The sequence below is a fragment of the Glycine max genome, chromosome 7 (genome assembly GCF_000004515.6).
Source record: "Glycine max cultivar Williams 82 chromosome 7, Glycine_max_v4.0, whole genome shotgun sequence".
Taxonomy (NCBI): domain Eukaryota; kingdom Viridiplantae; phylum Streptophyta; class Magnoliopsida; order Fabales; family Fabaceae; genus Glycine; species Glycine max.
Genome location: NC_038243.2, coordinates 5,750,383 through 5,769,234, shown reverse-complemented (window position 1 = coordinate 5,769,234; position 18,852 = coordinate 5,750,383).

Genomic DNA, 18,852 nt, shown 5'->3' with positions numbered 1-18,852 from the left:
TTTATACTTTATACATTTGCTCAGAGCCTTCCACATGGCCTTGCTAGTTAATAAATGTTAGTTAATTTCTGTCCTTTACATTGCATGTTACATACATACTCACTCACGTCACGCCTGCATATATGCACATGTATGTAGAAGAGGAAGAGTATAACCATTTTTTATCATATATAATGAAGTATTAATATTAAAAAAATTAATTTTAACTGTATGAATTAAAAAAGAATTAAAATATAAATTATTATAAATAATAAAAAATATATTTTTAAATTATAAAAAATAAAATATAAACTATAAAGAATAAAAAAATTACTTTAAGTATAAAAAATAAAAATATTAAAATTATAGAAATTAAATGAATAATTTAATTAAAAAGAAAAAGGAAATGTGAGGAGTTTTAGCCTGCTGGCGCATAACAAGTTTAGTACTTCCACTTGTTATTGGTATAATATAATATCATTGGCCACCTTGTATTATATATGAGGTTTTATGAGACATCGGAGAATTACATACATTGATCATATGTAATGCACATCTTAACGGCAAACCACAGGCCACGTATTAGCGAAGCATGTTCGTTATTGGTGAGATATATCTATTAATTTAATTGATTTTCAATTTTTATAAAAAATTTAGTTAATCGTTTTTAATGATTGTTTTAATTATATTTTTTTATTCACATTATTCAATCTCCAGACCTTATATAAGAGGTCTCGAATCTAATTTTACACAACATCAAGATAATTTATTGTCATCATTAGCTTAATTATTAGATTAAATTAGAATTGTAATTTCTTGTTAATTTCTTATTCGCAATTTTGGTCCTCATTTTCTTTCACAAATTTGAGTCCACTATTTAAAAAATTATGCGTTATTCAAATTCTTAATTTTACATAGATTTTATTTCTTTTGATTTTTTTTTCAATAGAACCTTATAGACTTAACATCATAACATGTTAATTTAAGATACGAAGAAAAAATAATTTATTTAACTAAAATGTAAAATGTAAAAAAAATAAACATATGCAAAATTAAGGATAGAATTAAAATTGCAAGAGAGAAAAATAGAAAGATGAAAATTACAAGAATAATAATTAAAAGAAACTAAAATTATAATTTAATTTAATTATTACAATAATTTAGGTTTTTCTAATAACTATAATTAAAATAATGATTCCTAATTATTGTAAGACAATTAATAATTACATATAATTCATTAATGTAAATAATATTAAACTCAGTCTTTTCAATTAAGATCTTTAGAGTCTTATAAATAAAAAATATGATTAAAATATCATTAAAATTGATTAATCAAATTTTTCATTAAAAATAAATTATTAATAAAATTGATAGATAATTCATACCAATATAATACTACTTTACAATAACTAAAACTAATCATCTAAAAAAATCAATTTTCATCTTGCATCACATGATTCAAAGAGTATTTCTCAGCTAAAGTACACTGCCCCGTTAGTGCATGGGAAACCCAGTGTCCAAGATAAACTCCAAACTCAATTTGTAATTTTGCAGCAAAGTTTTTTGGAAAATCCCTTTCCACTTACGCTTCAAGCAACCAACAAATCAACTTGCTGACGACCGATTTGATGAATTCCGACAGATATACGTATACTGATGTACATATATACACGCGTGAGTGTGATCATGAAAATTCAAGAAATAACTAGTGTGAGTGTGATCGTGCAAATAGTCGTATAATAGAATATAATGAGGTTATGACTTGGGAGATTTGACTTAAACGAGATACCTCAGAAGGTTAAAATTTTGAATTTAAAATTACAAGAAAATAATGAAAACACTGGGCATCAGCTTTTCGAATGTTTCCCAAGGTTTTTTTTTTTGAAAAATGTAAATTATATTAAACCCAAAATGATACAACAATAAACGGAGCATACCCCGTAGCTAAAAAAAATTAAAAGTATCCTTAATACAAGAAGATCTATATCAAGATGCTAAAACAAATACAACAGGTGTGCTTGTCTATACAAAAAAAACTTAATCTTGCTAATAACATCTATTACAGAAAATTGATAATCTTTAAAAATCGGTTTGTTCCTAGACAGCCAGATGCAGTAGATTGTAATTGCTATAGCCAGACAACGAAATTTTCCTTGAACACCTGATGTGGATCTGTCCCTAATTAAAGAGTCAGTAATGCGTTGCAAAGAAGTGAAACGCTTGCGAAAAGGAGCCAAATCACGAATGTGAGCCCAAACTTGGAAAGATTTCCTGCAAGAAAAGAACAAATGAGCATTTGACTCAGTCTTATTTGAACATAAAGGGCAGAGAGAACCCTTGTTCAAAAAAACAGCTTTGTCAAGAGTAAACAGCCGGTTCCTTTTAGCAAGTCATAGAATGAAAGACATCTTAGGGGGGATTGCTGGGTTCCATATAACAGAACACCAACTAACAGTAGGCTTGACACCTCTAATGCATTCATAGACTTTGCCAACAAGCAATTGTTCATTGGTGCTCCAAGATTGAATCCTCTTTTTGGCCTCTTCCGTACTTAGCTCTATGGAGATAATAAAGTTCCTTATTTGAATGATTTTCTTTATCAAAACTGAATTTGATGAAGAAGTATTGTAATTCCAGACATTGCTCCCTCTGAAATAGTAATGGTGAACCCACCGAACTCATAGAGAATCTTTCTTACAATGAAAATCCCACAGGATACGAGAAAGAAGCACAAGGTTTCAGTCCTTGAGATTAAAAAGGCCTAAACCCCCTTCTTTTTTCGGAGAACAAACTACTGACCAAGCAACCAAGGGCTTGTTTTTGTCAATATCCGTTTTGTCCCACAGAAAATTACGGCACGAAACATTGATCTGGTCCAGAACAGATTGAGGCAAAGGAAAAATCCCCATCCAGAAATTCACAATTCCTTGAATAACTGCTCTGATCAACTCTAGCTTACCTGCATAAGATAAAGACTTCCTGCTCCATCCCTAAATCAAGCCAGTAATCTTGGAAAGCAAGGGAGCATAGTGACATACATTTAATCTAGATGATAAAAGGGAAACACCCAAGTATCTAAAAGGGAAGCCACCCAATGTAAATCCAGTAAGCTGCTGAATATAAGAAAGCTCATGAGACCTAATACCGGCTGAGTATATGACAGATTTATTAGAGCTGATGGAAAGTCCTGAAACCCTACAGAAGTGCTAAAGCTTGGCAAACATAGTTGACACGGAAGGGATATCTCCTCTAGATAGAAGCATAATATCATCTGCAAAAGTCAAATGAGATAGCTGAATATCTGCACAGTTGGGATGAAATTTAAAATTGGCATCATCCTTAAGGCTGCTCATATCTATGGAAAAGTACTCCAAACAAATCACAAACAGATAAGGGGAAAGAGGATCCCATTGTCTAAGACCCCGCTGCCCTTTGAAGTGGCCATAAATGGATCCATTGACTGTCACACTAAAAGAAGTGGAAGAAACACATTCCATGATCCAAGTACAGAACTGGGCTGGGAAGCCAATGGACTTAAGCATCTAATCCAAGAATTCCTAGGAAATGGAATCATAAGGTTTATGCAAGTCAATTTTCAGGAGGCATCTCAGAGAGGATCTTTTTCGGACATATTTGCGCAAAATCTCTTGAACTAGGAAGATGTTGTCCATCATCTTTCTGTTCTTAATGAAGGCAGTTTGAGTTTCCCCAATAATAGTCTCAAGCACTGGGGCTATGCGGTTGACTAGAATTTTAGACACAATCTTGTATAACAAATTACAGTAAGATATGGGTCTAAAATGGTTAACCTGGGAGGCGTGATCATGCTTAGGAATAAGCGCAATAATAGCATGGTTGATCTGCTTTAAAATTTTTCCAATTGTAAAGAATTCATTAACCGCCGCAAAGATATCATCACCAATGATATTCCGAGCCTTCTTGAAGAATAAAGCATTGAAGCCATCTGGCCTAGGAGCTTTATTGTTATCCATCACAAAAATAACGTCCCAAACCTCTTGCTTAGAAGTAGGACAAAGTAAGGCCGCAAAGCAATCGGTGGGAACCTTAGGACCCCTGTTGCAAATCGAAATGGAAGGAGTTTGGGTCAGCTTATGAGCACTAAATAAATTCCTAAAGTGATTCACAAAAGCAAGGGCAATTTCATCTTGGGAGGAAGTGTTATGCCCATCCTCTAGCCTTATGGAAGCAATAAACCAGTTGTGTCTGTTGCGCTTGATTAAAGCATGAAAGAATTTGGAGCATTTATCAGCCTGCAGGAGATATCTGTTTTTGATGAGCTAAGCAAATTTCATAGACTCCATTTTTTTAAGCATAATGGTCTGCCCTCTAGTGCGGTTTGCCAGAGCAAGAAGGGAAGGATCCTGAGAATTTTGCTTTAGAGAATTAAGCACACTGTTATATTCAGCCTCAGCTAGCTCCACTCGGTTGGAGATGTTGCTGAACTCCTGCTTAAAAAGATTCTTCAAGGGAGCTTTAAGAGCTTTCAATTTCTTACAGACCTTGAACATGCTACAACCATGAATATTTTGCTTCCATCCATCTGCAACAATTCTTGAGAAATTTGGATGATCCACAATAGCATTGTTGAATTTAAATGGAGAATTACCTCTAGGCATTACCAGCTCAGTGGTGACAACTAGAGGAGTATGGTCTGAAATAGAAACAAACTCCATAACTTCACAAGTAGAATTTCCAAAGGAATTGAACCAGGCCTAGTTACATAAAGCTCTGTCCAGTTTGCTCCACACCCTGCCATTAGTCCACGTGTACAAGGGGCCATGAGTGTTGATGCTCCCCAGCCCCAGGTCAGAATAACAATCAACAAAATCTTGCAACTCATAAGCATTGGGCTCAGCTCCATTGAAACGGTCGGTGGGAGACAGAATGGAATTGAAGTCACCAATGAGGAGCCAGGGGCAGTTCAAATTAGCATTGATACTATTTAGATTTATCCAAAGAGATCTTCTTGCCACAATGGAGTGAAGACCGTAGATGAATGAAACCTGAAAGTGCTTGGCAATGATTTTACAATCAATAGCACAATGAATCAATTGGGCATTTGACTCTAAAACAGAAAAATGGATCTTATCCTGCTTCCAGAGGATAAGAATTCTGCCAGCATTATGAGAAGCGAAGTTATGGGTGAAGTGCCAGTCACCAAACTTTCTTCTCATGATTTCCTCAACTAAAGCCTTATTCAACTTAGTTTCCAACACAACCATGACGTTAATTTCCTTGCAGCGAAGGAAGCTCTGCATCGCATGATGCTTCAGAGGCAAATTAAAGCCTCTGATGTTCCAAGAGGCAATGATCATGGATTCGGATGGGAGGAAGCCTCCCCAGCCCTAGTTACAGCTTTATGATTTCTTCCTCTTTGGACATTAGCTTGCATATCCTCAATACGAGTTGTCTTTATGAGTTGCACTTTTTTACCTTTTTTCTGGTGTTTTGTTTTCACCTAAACAAACCCCTCTTCTATAGGATCACCAAACTCAGTGTTCCCTGTTTCTTTGAGGTCAGAAGAATTCTGAAGGACAGGAACATGATTTGCAACCAGAACATGTTTTCTGTGTGGAGGGACAGACAGATTAGTCTGGACATTCTTTGGATTATCAGAGGGGCCAGCTATATTGGTATGTGGAGGCATTGCTGAATCACCCACTTGTGGCTGATCCAAGGTAGGGCAGGCTGTGATGAGAACAGGCTTATTCGCAGTGACAATTTTACAATTAGTAAGGCGGTGCCCAATCATCTTGTAGTGAGTGCAAAAAGAAGGTCTATTTTCATACTCAATCTTTTGCACCAAAGTCTTCCCTGTAGGAAGTCTAAATCGCACTTCATCGATGAGCTCCAAAGAAGCATCAACCTCAACTAAAGCTCTAGCAAAAGAAATAGACCTCTTAGAATCAGTAAGATGGTCAGATCGAATGGGCGAACCAATCTTGAACAGGATTTTCCCTAAGGCTTGAGGATTCCAAAGCTCCAGAGGTAGATTTCTGAGTTTAACCCAGACAGGGATCTTGCTGAGCTCCTCATTGCCAAAGTCAAAGAATGTTGGCATAACCTTCAGCAATAGGGGTCTTTGAAATATGAAGTAAGGGCCTACAGAGAGGACTTGGTTCAGATCTTCCTCAGACTCAAATTTAAACACCAGCCAACCACTTTCATGAGCTGAGTATGAAAACTTGACTCCCCATTTTTGGCAACAATCCAGCAGAGCTTTCTTTCCTGGGAATCGGTCAGCCACATAGCCAATAAGGCTATGTCCCCAAGCCTCTTCCAAGGGTTGCAAATAAGTTTCTTCCAATAACACTTCATCATCAGAGGGTAGAGGGGAGAACTTCATTCCAAAACCTTTGGAAGAGTTTCTGTTATCTTTGAACAGATTGACCCAAGGAGTGAGAGCCTTATTGTCGTCTAGTTGCGGTAATGACTTAGAGCCACATGAATGAGATGAATCATCATCAGTGGTTCATTGTCCCCTAAGGTGCAAGAAACCTCTGGGAAAGATTCAGATTCAGCACTGCATTCAGACAAATTATTAAACACTTGGTGTGCGACATCATCAATTTTTGCAGAACTTGTCCCTGCCTTTTTTACGAGCACCTTGCCTGAACCTGAGGTAGTACCTTTCACCATAATTTGCTTTGCAGCTGAGTGCGATTGACGACCCTTGTTCTTCCCCATCAAGAGCAGTTCAAGCTGGCAACTACTTCATAGCCCAAGATGAGAAAAAGCGATAGGGCACGCGATTGGAAAAAAACAAGGAAAAACTTTGGAGACTGAGGTAGTCAGAACTCCCAAGGATCAAAGAAGGAACCCCAACGTTTGTAGAGAGCAAAGACCCACTCCGTCGGTGGCCAAGCCACTGGGCAAGGACGGAAGAAACCTAGGTTTTGCTTTCTTTTGATAACTGCACTCTACTTCTACGAATGTTTCCCAAGGTTTGTTATCAATTAAAAAGGGTATCTCGAATAGATTTTACGAAATATATTTGCATTTATAAAGTGGCTTATATAGGTCAATAAATTTAATAAAAAAAGTATTATTAGAATAAACTCTCCTTTAATAAAAAAGTATAAGTAAATATTTGATTAAACTATTTATTTAAACGCACTGTAAGTCAGTTTTTAAACACATTGTTGGTGGGTATGACTTTTTGCCTCACATGTTGTCTACTTGTCTGTTAAATCTGTTTGTACTTATTTTCAAAATTATGTGTTAAATAATTATCCTTCTTATGCTATGAGAGTGGTTTTAAAAAGGCTTTACCAATCTTTAGTCCCTCTCTAGGTTTTGGCATTTTTTTGGCATTTTTTGGTAGCTGATTTTGGACAGGTTACTAACTAAGGTTGTTCTGATTTACAATATAAATGTAATTTCAGACTAACAGGAGGTTATGTATTGTTTTAATTTGTAATATATGCTTCGGAGGATTCGAATTCAAAACTTTTTTTTCTCCTGTCCTGGCTTTTACAAAAGTGTGGTCTTCTAATTAATCTATCTATATATAAAAGGTTGAGATGGGCAGTGGTCTTGCCAATTTAATCGTGTCTCATTATCTTCAATATGGAGGTTTACTTAAAAGAATTAAAGAAGACTTGGAGAGTTGCATACATATATTTTTTGTCATGTAACTGTTTGGTTTTTTGAGAATAGGAATTGCCTTTTAAAAAAAGTATTCTCTCAATTTGTCTCTAATTTCGATTTAGATCCCCTTTTAAAATTATTGACGAATTTCGTTCTCCTATTTTATCCAATCACGCAATCTTGGTCTCCCAGTCTAGAATTGGACGTTGACTGTTACAAAGGAATGTTTACGTGTCACGTTCTTATTGAATGATGACTGTCACGTGTCATATTCTGATTAAATGTCAACTTCATGGAAGATGAAATACATTGTTGTTGTCATTAGCTAATAAAAAAAATGAAATGTGATAGTTATGATCCAATAAGAACGTGACACGTGACAACCAACATTCATTTATAACAGTTAACGTCCAATTCTGGATTGGGGGACCAGGATTGTGTGATTGGATAAAATTGGAGATTAAAATTCATCAATAATTTTAAAGGGAAACCAAAATCGAAATTAAAGATAAATTGAGAAAACAAATTTACAATTTTGCCTTTAAAAAATGCCTCATATATTTTAGCTTAGACAATCGAAATTACCAAGATTGGTTCTTCTCACCATGAAAAAACTGGTTCTTAGATTTGGTTTAGATAAGTAGTTAGGACTTAGGAGGATCCAATTATTATATATATATATATATATATATATATATATATATATATATATATATACTTCCTTATTATTTTATATTAGAGACATATATATGCCTCTTGTATATAAATTAAATTGTATTCATCACCAAAAAAAAAGTAGCTCTTGTATTGATATAGATTCAATTTGTCTATCAAAATTTAATCACGAATGTAAATTATAAATCTTGTAAATTTACGTAAATAATGTGATTTAAGTATTACATTAACATTTAATATAATAATTATATCAATTTTCTACATTAATAAAATTATTTATTAGTATAATATATATATATATATATATATATATATATATATATATATATATTGATATAGACTTTTATATTTATACAAATAATTTAATTTCGAATTTAATTACAATACACTAACAGTGCACATGTGGAGAAAATTTGTTAACCTTTTAATAAATAATTGTTTGAAAAATTTATACTTAAAATATTTTTTTTATTAATTGACAATACATGAAAATCATTTTTTTATTTTTATTAAATGAAAATATACTATGGCAAACTACAACACTTATCTGTTTGTATATATATAGAATTTTTATCATAGTGTTTGCTTGCTTTTTTTTTTTTATCTTTTTAAGACAAAAGAGAGATAAAAACACCTCAAACCCCACAGGGGAAAACAGTCTGAGGAATCTCCCAGAAGAGCTAAAAAAAGATACAAATCAGGAGGATGGAACTTTTAAAAATCCTAAAAGGAACGTCAGTATATATGAAGGCTATACCAGTATAACTAGCTAAGGAATAAACCTAAAAAGTCCTAAAAGGAACGTCAGTATGAAGACTATATATATATAGCTAAGGAACCTAAAAAATTCTTAAGTTTGTTTTTACGTTTTTGCACATTTGAAAGCAACACTGAAGGCCACTGGGCAAAATATAATTGGATTGGCGGTTGTTTTAAACGAGATTCAAACACACCTTATAGTGTTTCTTTGCTGAATAATAGAGGAGTGTCCAACTTTTATTACTACTGTATGAGATTAACAAACATAGACACGGCCAAAGACCAAGAGTAACATTAGAGAAAATTTAATAAAAACAAATTATAGTATAAATAATTATCTAAATGGTTAACTGTTTATAAATTATAATTGTTCTGACTTCAAGCTTACTAGGATTATTAAGGTACTGCATTCGAGATACTGTCAGTGTCAATTGGTACTATAACTTTGATAGTTTTATTATGAGAAGGTACTTCAATGGTTTTGAAACAAAGAGAATATTTATAAATTATTTTTTTCTTGATAATAAAACTATTGAAGTGCTAATGAATATTTATAAATTACTAGAATTTATAAATTATTTTTTTCTTGATAATCCAACTGATTCTTATTATTTACTACTTTCCAAGTTGATGATGTTAGAACAAATCTCTTTTAACCTGTGATATTACAAACTACAAAAGAAACACAGGTTATTAACAAAATACGGAAATTACAAATCAAAACATACTTCCAGTCATTGCGAGTTTCTTGTTTTGGTTCTTCCAAGCTCTCTCTCTTCCACTCTCTAGATGGTGTATAAGACTGAATTCGAAGGGATGAGCTCAGGGACCAAATTCATGTGCTTATATAGGCATTCTACCATCAAGAATGCATTTACCAGTCATTATCACTCATTATTGGCTGTTACAATTCATTATTGGCCATTATCATCCATTAACAGCCATTCAATTTGGCTTTCAAAACTGATGAGCGTTACAAAATTTCAAAATGTTATGACCAAATTATTACATTCTCCCACTTGGTCCAAACATTTTGACTTAATGCTCAATCTTCAATCTTCTTAAGAAATGAATATACGAATCATAGCGATAGTTCCTCTTATAACGAGTAATATCATCCATGTATTACAATATACTCAATTTCCCAAGCAATATACTCAAAGTGGTAATAAAACTTAATGAATAAACCCAATGTTTATTCTTGGTCCAAAACATAATTTTTCTCAAATAAATCAATGTGCACCCAAATATGAGAAAATATCATAATATAAAAGTTTCAATTTTAACATATAAGTATACAATCATAAAGTGGAACCAAGTTCCATTCTTTCTACATGATCCTTAAATTTAAACGATGGCATGCCCTTACTTAAAGGATCAGCGATCATCAACTCAGTGCTTATATGCTCAATGACCACTTTCTTGTCTTTTACTCTTTCTCTAATGGCTAAGTACTTAATGTCGATGTGCTTACTTCAACTTCCACTTTTGTTATTCTTAGCCATAAAGACAGCAGCTGAGTTATCGCAAAAAATTCTTAAAGGCCTTGAAATAGTATCAATTATCTTCAGCCCAGAAATGAAACTTTTAAGCCATACACCATGTGATGTAGCCTCAAAACAAGAAATAAACTCAGCTTCCATGGTAGAAGTAGCAGTCAAAGACTGCTTAACACTCCTCCATGAAATAGCTCCACCAGTCATCATGAAAATGTACCCAGATGTTGATCTACGAGAGTCAACACAACCAGCAAAGTCTGAGTCTGAATAACCAATCACATCTAGATTGTCTGTCTGTCTATACATAAGCATGTAATCTTTGGTCCCTTGAAGGTACCTCAACACTTTCTTAGCAGCTCTCCAGTGGTCAATACCTGGATTACTCTGATATCTTCCCAACATTCCAACTGCAAAAGCAATGTCAGGACTTGTGCATACTTGAGCATACATGAGGCTTCCAACAACTGAAGCATAAGGAATGTTTTTCATTTGTTCCCTCTCAAAGTCATTCTTTGGACATTGGTTCAAATTAAACCTATCACCCTTCACAATGGGAGCAACACTTAGTGAAACATCTTTCATCTGAAATCTCTCTAGAATTTTGTTAATATAGGTTTCCTATGATAGACTCAAAAATACCTCGAGATCTATCTCTATGAATCTTAATGCCGATGACATAAGATGCATCACCCATATCCTTCATGTCAAAATTCTTAGAGAGAAATTGTTTCACCTCATGTAGCAAACCCCGATCGTTGGCTGCAAGTAAAATATCATCTACATATAAAACAAGAAAACATATTTTACTCCCACTAACCTTGTGGTATATGCATTGATCCATGGGGTTTTCATCAAAACCAAATGAAGAAATTATCCTATGAAACTTAAGGTACCACTGACGGGAAGCTTGTTTTAAACCATATATAGATTTATTAAGCTTGCAAACCAAATGCTCACCACTATTAGAGGAGAAACCTTCAGGTTGTTTCATATAAACCTCCTCCTCTAAATCACCATTAAGAAAAGTTGTTTTCACATCCATTTGTTGCAACTCAAGGTCAAAATGAGCAACTAATGCCGAGATTATACGAAGAGAATCTTTCTTAGATACTAGAGAAAAAGTCTCTTTGTAATCTATTCCTTCCTTTTGAGTAAATCCCTTAGCAACAAGTCTTGCCTTGTATCTCTCAATGTTGCCTAATGAATCCTTTTTGGTCTTAAAGACCCATTTACATCCAATGGCCTTTGCCCCATTAGGCAACTCTACAAGGTTCCAAACTTTGTTACTCTGCATGGAACTCATCTCATCCTTCATGGCATCCTACCATAAATTTGACTCTTTACAACTCATGGCTTGATCAAAAGTTTCAGGATCATTTTCAGCTCCAATATTATAGTCAGATTCTTGCAAATATACAATATAATCACTAGGAATAGCTGATTTTCTTACTCTAGTAGACCTCCTTAATGTTGCATCAACATTTTCTTGGGGATCATGTTGTTCAACTGGTTGTTCATCATTTTCATGAATTTGATGATCAACTTGATCTACTGGATTATCAACAACAGTTTGTGGAATGCCAATCATGTGTTGTTCATCATCCCTTTGAACTTGAGGGGTATGAATTACAACCAATCTTTCATTTGACGTGGAAGGTTGAGATTCTATATAATCAATTTCAGAACCTAAGTCCCTCAATTGATCACTCCCACTGATCAAATCATTTTCAATAAATTTGGCATTTCTTGATTCCACAATCCTAGTAATATGATGTGGACAATAAAACCTATAACCTTTAGACCTTTCGGCATATCCAATGAAATACCCACTAATGGTCCTCGGGTCAAGTTTCTTCTCTTGTGGGTTATATATTCTCACCTCAGACGGACAACCCCAAACGCGCATATGTTTCAAACTCGGTTTCCAACCTTTAAATAACTCAAAAGGTGTCTTTGGGACAGCCTTGGTTGGAACACGATTTAATATATACACTGCTGTCTTTAGTGCTTCAGCCCTCAAGGATTTAGGAAGATTGGAGTTGCTAAGCATACTCCGCACCATGTCCAATAATGTTCGGTTCCTTCTTTCTGCCACACCATTCTGATTCGGAGAACCAGGCATAGTGTATTGGGCAACAATCCCATGTTCTTGAAGAAACTTTGCAAAGGGACCAGGTGCTTGTCCATTCTCAGTATATCAGCCATAGTATTCTCTACCTCTATCTGATCTCACTATTTTTATTTGCTTGCCACATTGGTTCTCAACTTCAGCCTTAAAGACTTTGAAGGCATCCAATGCTTCGTATTTGTTATGAAGCAAATAAACATTCATATATCGTGAATAATCATCTATAAAGGTGATAAAATATTTCTGACCACGTGCATCCATATCTGGACAACAAATATCAGTATGAATTATTTCTAATATGCTTGAACTCCTGTTAGCACCTTTCTTAGACATGTTGGTCTGCTTACCCTTAATGCAGTCCACACAAGTCTTAAAGTCAGCAAAATCTAGAGTATTGAGTACCCCATCTTTCACTAACCTTTTAATCCTCTCAATGGAGATATGTCCTAATCTCCGGTGCCATAACATAGAGGAATTCTCATTAATATTACACCTTTTAATACCAGTTTGAACATGCATAGAACTATAAGTGGCATTATTTTGTAAACCAAGAAGATAAAGACCATCAGACAATATATCATTCCCAACACATTCAGAATTATAAAATAACTCAAATGATGTGTCTTTGAAATTAAAGGAATATCCAAACGGTACAAGCCTTGAAATAGAAATCAAGTTTCGGGAAAAACTTGATACATAAAAAGTCCTTTCTAATTTTAAAATAAAGTCACTACTTAAAGTCAAAATGCAAGTTCCAATGGCCTCCACATGTGAGCCTAGCTTATTGCCTGATAAAATGCTTTGCTCACTTCCCACTGGTTTCCTTAGGTTTTACATACCCTGTAAAGAATTTGCAATATGAATAGTAGATCCAAAATCAATCCACCAGGTGTTAATATTAACACTAACTATATTAGATTCATAACATATTAATGAGATTGGTTTACCTTTCTTCTCAAGCCATTTCTGAAACCCGGGGCAATTCTTCGTCATGTGTCCTTTCTTCTTGCAAAAGAAACACTTTGCCACCTTCTTAATATCAGCTTGAGGTGGTATTTTACCATTCCCCTTCTGATAAGCTTGAGACTTAATTGCTTTGTTCTTCCCATAAGCAGTAGTCAGCAATGCACTCTCACCCATCTCCATTACAAGCCTTTCTTCTTCCTGAACACACATGGTCATTAATTCATTGATAGACCATTTGTCTTTATGTGTGTTGTAGGAAATCTTAAATGACCCATATTCATATGGAAGGGTGTTCAAAATGAAATGCACTAGGAAGGACTCAGACATATCAACCTCTAGTTTCTTAAGTTGAGCTGAAATATCTCGCATTTTCATGATGTACTCACGCACACCTTTCACACTGGTGAGCCGAAAAGAAGAAAACTTCATGATCAAGGTGCTTGCTAAAGTCTTATCTGAAGTGATGAACTGATCATCAATGGCCTTAAGCAAGTCTCGGACCTTTTCATGCAGGTCAACAAAACCACGTATCCCAGCCGAGATTTTGGTCTTAATGAACATCACGCTGAGCCGGTTGGATCGCTCCCACCGCTCATATAGTGCAACGTCAGCTGGGCTACTTTCATTAGTGATTGCAGGTGGTTCGTCTTTCCTTATAGCATAATCTATGTCCATCCACCCCAATTGTAGAAGAATTCTCTCCTTCCATATCTTATAGTTATCTCCTTTGAGTTCGGGAACATCACATTGAATATCAGAAAAACTAATAGTTTGAGAAGCTGCAAAATTCAAAGGCTTATGTCAAAATTTGAGACATACTAATCTTAATTGTATCTTTTACCAATGTAAACATACCATAAAATTAAATCTTGTGAAATAAAAATTGCGTGTGGGCTAAATTTTTAATTCAATAAGAAACAATTAAACCTTATGATAGAATAATCAAATTATTTGCTCAATATTCATGCTTTACGGGTACAACATGAAAATAATTTAATTTCTATCGTAAATATTTACTTTATGATAAAATCGACAAATTATACATATATCATTATGCCTGTGGGTAAATCATGAAAAATAATACGTCATTTTATCCCAATTAATTATACAGATATAATAAAAATTCTTGTGAGATAAAATTCATTATATAAGTAAAATTAATTACAATATTATGTCTAATTTCTTATATGATTTTTAACCAACTTAATATATAATTTTAATCAAATATAGATGCTGTGGCTAATCCATAATTAATCAAAATTATAAAGATCACTTAAACATAAAACTTTATTATATGAGAATAAATAGTATTTTGCATTTCAAAATCAAGATACAATATAATTATGAATAAGATTCTCATATAATTTTATAATTGAAATATAATATTATGCATTTGATTTCATATATATATGCATAGAATAAAATTTTCCAGAATATATTCATACATAAATTAAATCAAAATTCCAAAAACTGTAAAGCAGAATAAGTATATAATGTATTAAAAATTATTACATATTAGAAAAGCTTTACTGGTTTAGTGGTTTGCTTGTACTACTGCATTCTAGGAGTCAAGGGTTTGACACCCAATTAGTGCAAAACATAGGTTTTTTTTTATTTATTTATTTTTATAACACTGTTCATCATCTTCAACCTTTAGCGGGTCAAACCCGACCCATATGCAGACCCGGACGTTTTTCATTCATTTGGACACCTTTTTTCACGATTCAAAAGCCAAAATTAAGGAAATCAAACGAAATTCAGATTTCTAATTTTAGTTTTACGAAACAAGGCCCTTCATACCATAAACGAAATCAAATCGAAAAATACCAAAAAACGAAAATGGACAAGGCAGAGGCAAATGCTGCTTTGATACCAAATGTTAGAACAAATCTCTTTTAACCTGTGATATTACAAACTACAAAAGAAACACAGGTTATTAACAAAATGCGGAAATTACAAATCAAAACATACCTCCAGCCATTGCCATGAAGAGTTTCTTGTTTTGATTCTTCCAAGCTCTCTCTCTTCCACACTCTAGATGGTGTATAAGACTGAATTCGAAGGGATGGCTTTCAAAACTGATGAGCGTTACAAAATTTCAAAATGTTATGACCAAATTATTACATCTGAATGTGTAGCTTTACCTGACTGTGCTAATGAATCCATATACTTGCCATGTTCCACCTTTTTGAAGTCAGAGAGAATGTCAAATTCTAGAATTTTCTTTTTGTTTTAAAGTAGTCCCCAACAAAACAAAAATTAGGACCAAATTCGCGATGCGTACTGAGCAAAAGTTAAAAGTGAAGCCAAAAATTGCTCTAAATTAAAGTTGTTGTTTTTATATATAATTAAGATTTTAGGGAAAGATAGTTCGATTTAAGATAGGAAAAGCCTTCAAATCCTAACATACTAATATAAGAATATTCATTTAAAGAGACTCAAGCAGCACTTACACTTTCAGAGGAATTATGAGTATGACTGGTAAAAAATAAATGGTGAGGAAATGGTGGGGGGAAATAAATAAAAGAATATGAGTATCACACCAATATTCTATTTCCTCACTAGTTTAAGCATAAATTAATAAACAGTCAATATAGCTTTGATTGACATTTTTTAGCAATATTTTCTGTACCAATTTGAAATTGCCAAAACTTACATGACAAAATAATTTTTTGACAGTTTTTCGAACTATATCCAAAACCGTCGGAAGTTGCATGGCAGGCGAAATTTGTGGCTATTTTTAGAGTTTTCTTACAGTTTTAAAAGTATTTCACTAAAAGTAATTATCAATTTTTAAAAAATAGCTTATTTTTTTTTCTTCTTTATTTGTCCCAAGTTAAACACCATTAGGATCTATTTTTTTTATTCATTATAGTTTTTTTTATTATTTTTTCTTTCTCCCTAACACAGCTAGATGTTTTGTTATTACACAGAAAAATATAAATGAAATATCACATGAAACCAATTTTGACCAATCCAGCAACAGCAGCCCGTATTCAAAGCTTCTATTATGAGTGGGCGATACGCGGATACCAATTTTCACAGGCCAGCCCAACAAACCCTTCAATTATTGACTAGTCATGGTGAAAGTGAAAATGGTTCCATTTATTATATTGCATACTAATTTCATTTTTCGATAATGTTTAATTTGTACTTCTATTTTAAACCCTCATTTCTTTTTCTTTTTCTTTTAAATATTTTATTGAGATTTATATTTTTTTATCGTCAACTAGATTAACTCATCATTATAGTTATCTTGTTGGCCTTGTGCTAGGCATGATCATGTGTAGAATTATCCTTAATCATATAAAATAATTAATACAAATTTATTTTAGTTCACTAGTGATTATAAATTTAAATTCTTAATATATATATTGGCGCCAAATTCTTAGGAAAGAGACCTTAGCCACCCGTTGTGATTCTTTCCAATTTAATAAGAATTGTTTTCCATAAAAAATGCTTTGAATGAATTAGTCTTTATTAATATATATATATATATATATATATATATATATATATATATATATATATATATGTGTGTATCTTAACAATTAGATTGTCGATATACATATGATAGAGCTATTCTAATAATATGATAAATCATAAATCCTATCAATAAAAACAATTTTATTGGTATAAGAAAATTGAAGCATGTTATCAATAATTTAAATGCTAATTTAATATTACATCACAACAATATACAAACCAAAAACACTTCTTATGTTTAATATAATATGTTAAACAAAAATATTCTGGATTGGACTTAACTCTTAATTTGTATAGTAAATTAAACATATGTCCAAATCTTAAGTGTTAGTTAAAGTAAATACTAAGTGCAAAATTTTTGAAATATAATTGTGAACATTATTTTATCGATCCAAAAGTTACTACTATATTGGTACAGTAGAATTAGATAATATCATCTCAAATAACCTCATGCTAAGGAATCCAACCACCACTAACTGCTAAATATAATTAGAATTATTATAGATAATATTTCTTACATATATATCATTGCTTTAGTGAAATAGTAAGTGACATAAATATTAAAGTGTTCTTTACAAGTATTCATCCTATGATTGAGGTGTCTCAATTAAAAAGAACGACAATGTTCTTAGTTAAGAGACTTCAAACATCATACCAGTTTATGTAAAATCCACTTCAATTAACACAATCCACTTCAATTGAAGAAATAATAAAAGTAAAGCTATATTTTTTTATAGGAAAAAGTTATATATTTTTTTAATAACATTCATAATTAAGACTTTCAATGGTGTATGACACCCAAATTGAAATTCGATGTTGACGAAAAGTTACACCTACTCGTTTAACAAAACTTTTTCTAATTGAATTAAATGAAACTTTCATCCAAATTGAGATTTTTTTCTTAAAGTTATTGTTCTCTTAGCTTTTCCGTTATACATAAAAAAGTCTAAACATAAATCAAAATTACATTAAATCTACATTAACTAAATTTAAATTTATAAAGTTAAGTTCAATAATCAAATTTCACTTTTTCAATTAATTGTATTCCAAACACTCACTAACTTATGTCTTAGTACACAAATTATATTTCAATTAGATCCAATAACAGGTAAATTATTTAATAATCTGGAGTAAATAAACACTTAAGCGTGTGTACTAGTGTCGAATCCACCTTTGAAAATGTAAAGTCAAATCCTGAAAGCGGCATTGACGTAGACTCGTGAAAAAGGCCTTGCGCTGTGTATCTCTTGACATTATTTAATAAAAAATTATTATAGTATAAGATAATATTTTTTAATCTTAATTATAACAACTATTTTATTGTTAATTTTTTTTATAATTATTATGATATTTATTAGTGATTACATTTATTTTTCAATGAAAGTAAGTATATTTATTGAGCCATCAATAAATTAAGATATATTCATTGGTTGAATTAAAAAAAACAATTATCTTTTCAACCATTTAATGAATGGATTATCTTAAATGAAATTAAAATTTATTGTAAAATATTTATTTTAATTATTATGATTGGTGTTAATAAATTAGATAATTATTTCTTATATATAGATTAGAGGTAATATACCAAGAAACATAACTAAGATGATTAGACAAAATATGTAAGCGATGTAAATAAAAAGGAGTCGAGGTAGTATTTTTTTCATAATTAATTATTATAAAATTAACTTTATGTTTAGTAAATTGTTAATCGTAAGGTAATTTAAAAAAACATAGGATGTATAACTTTTA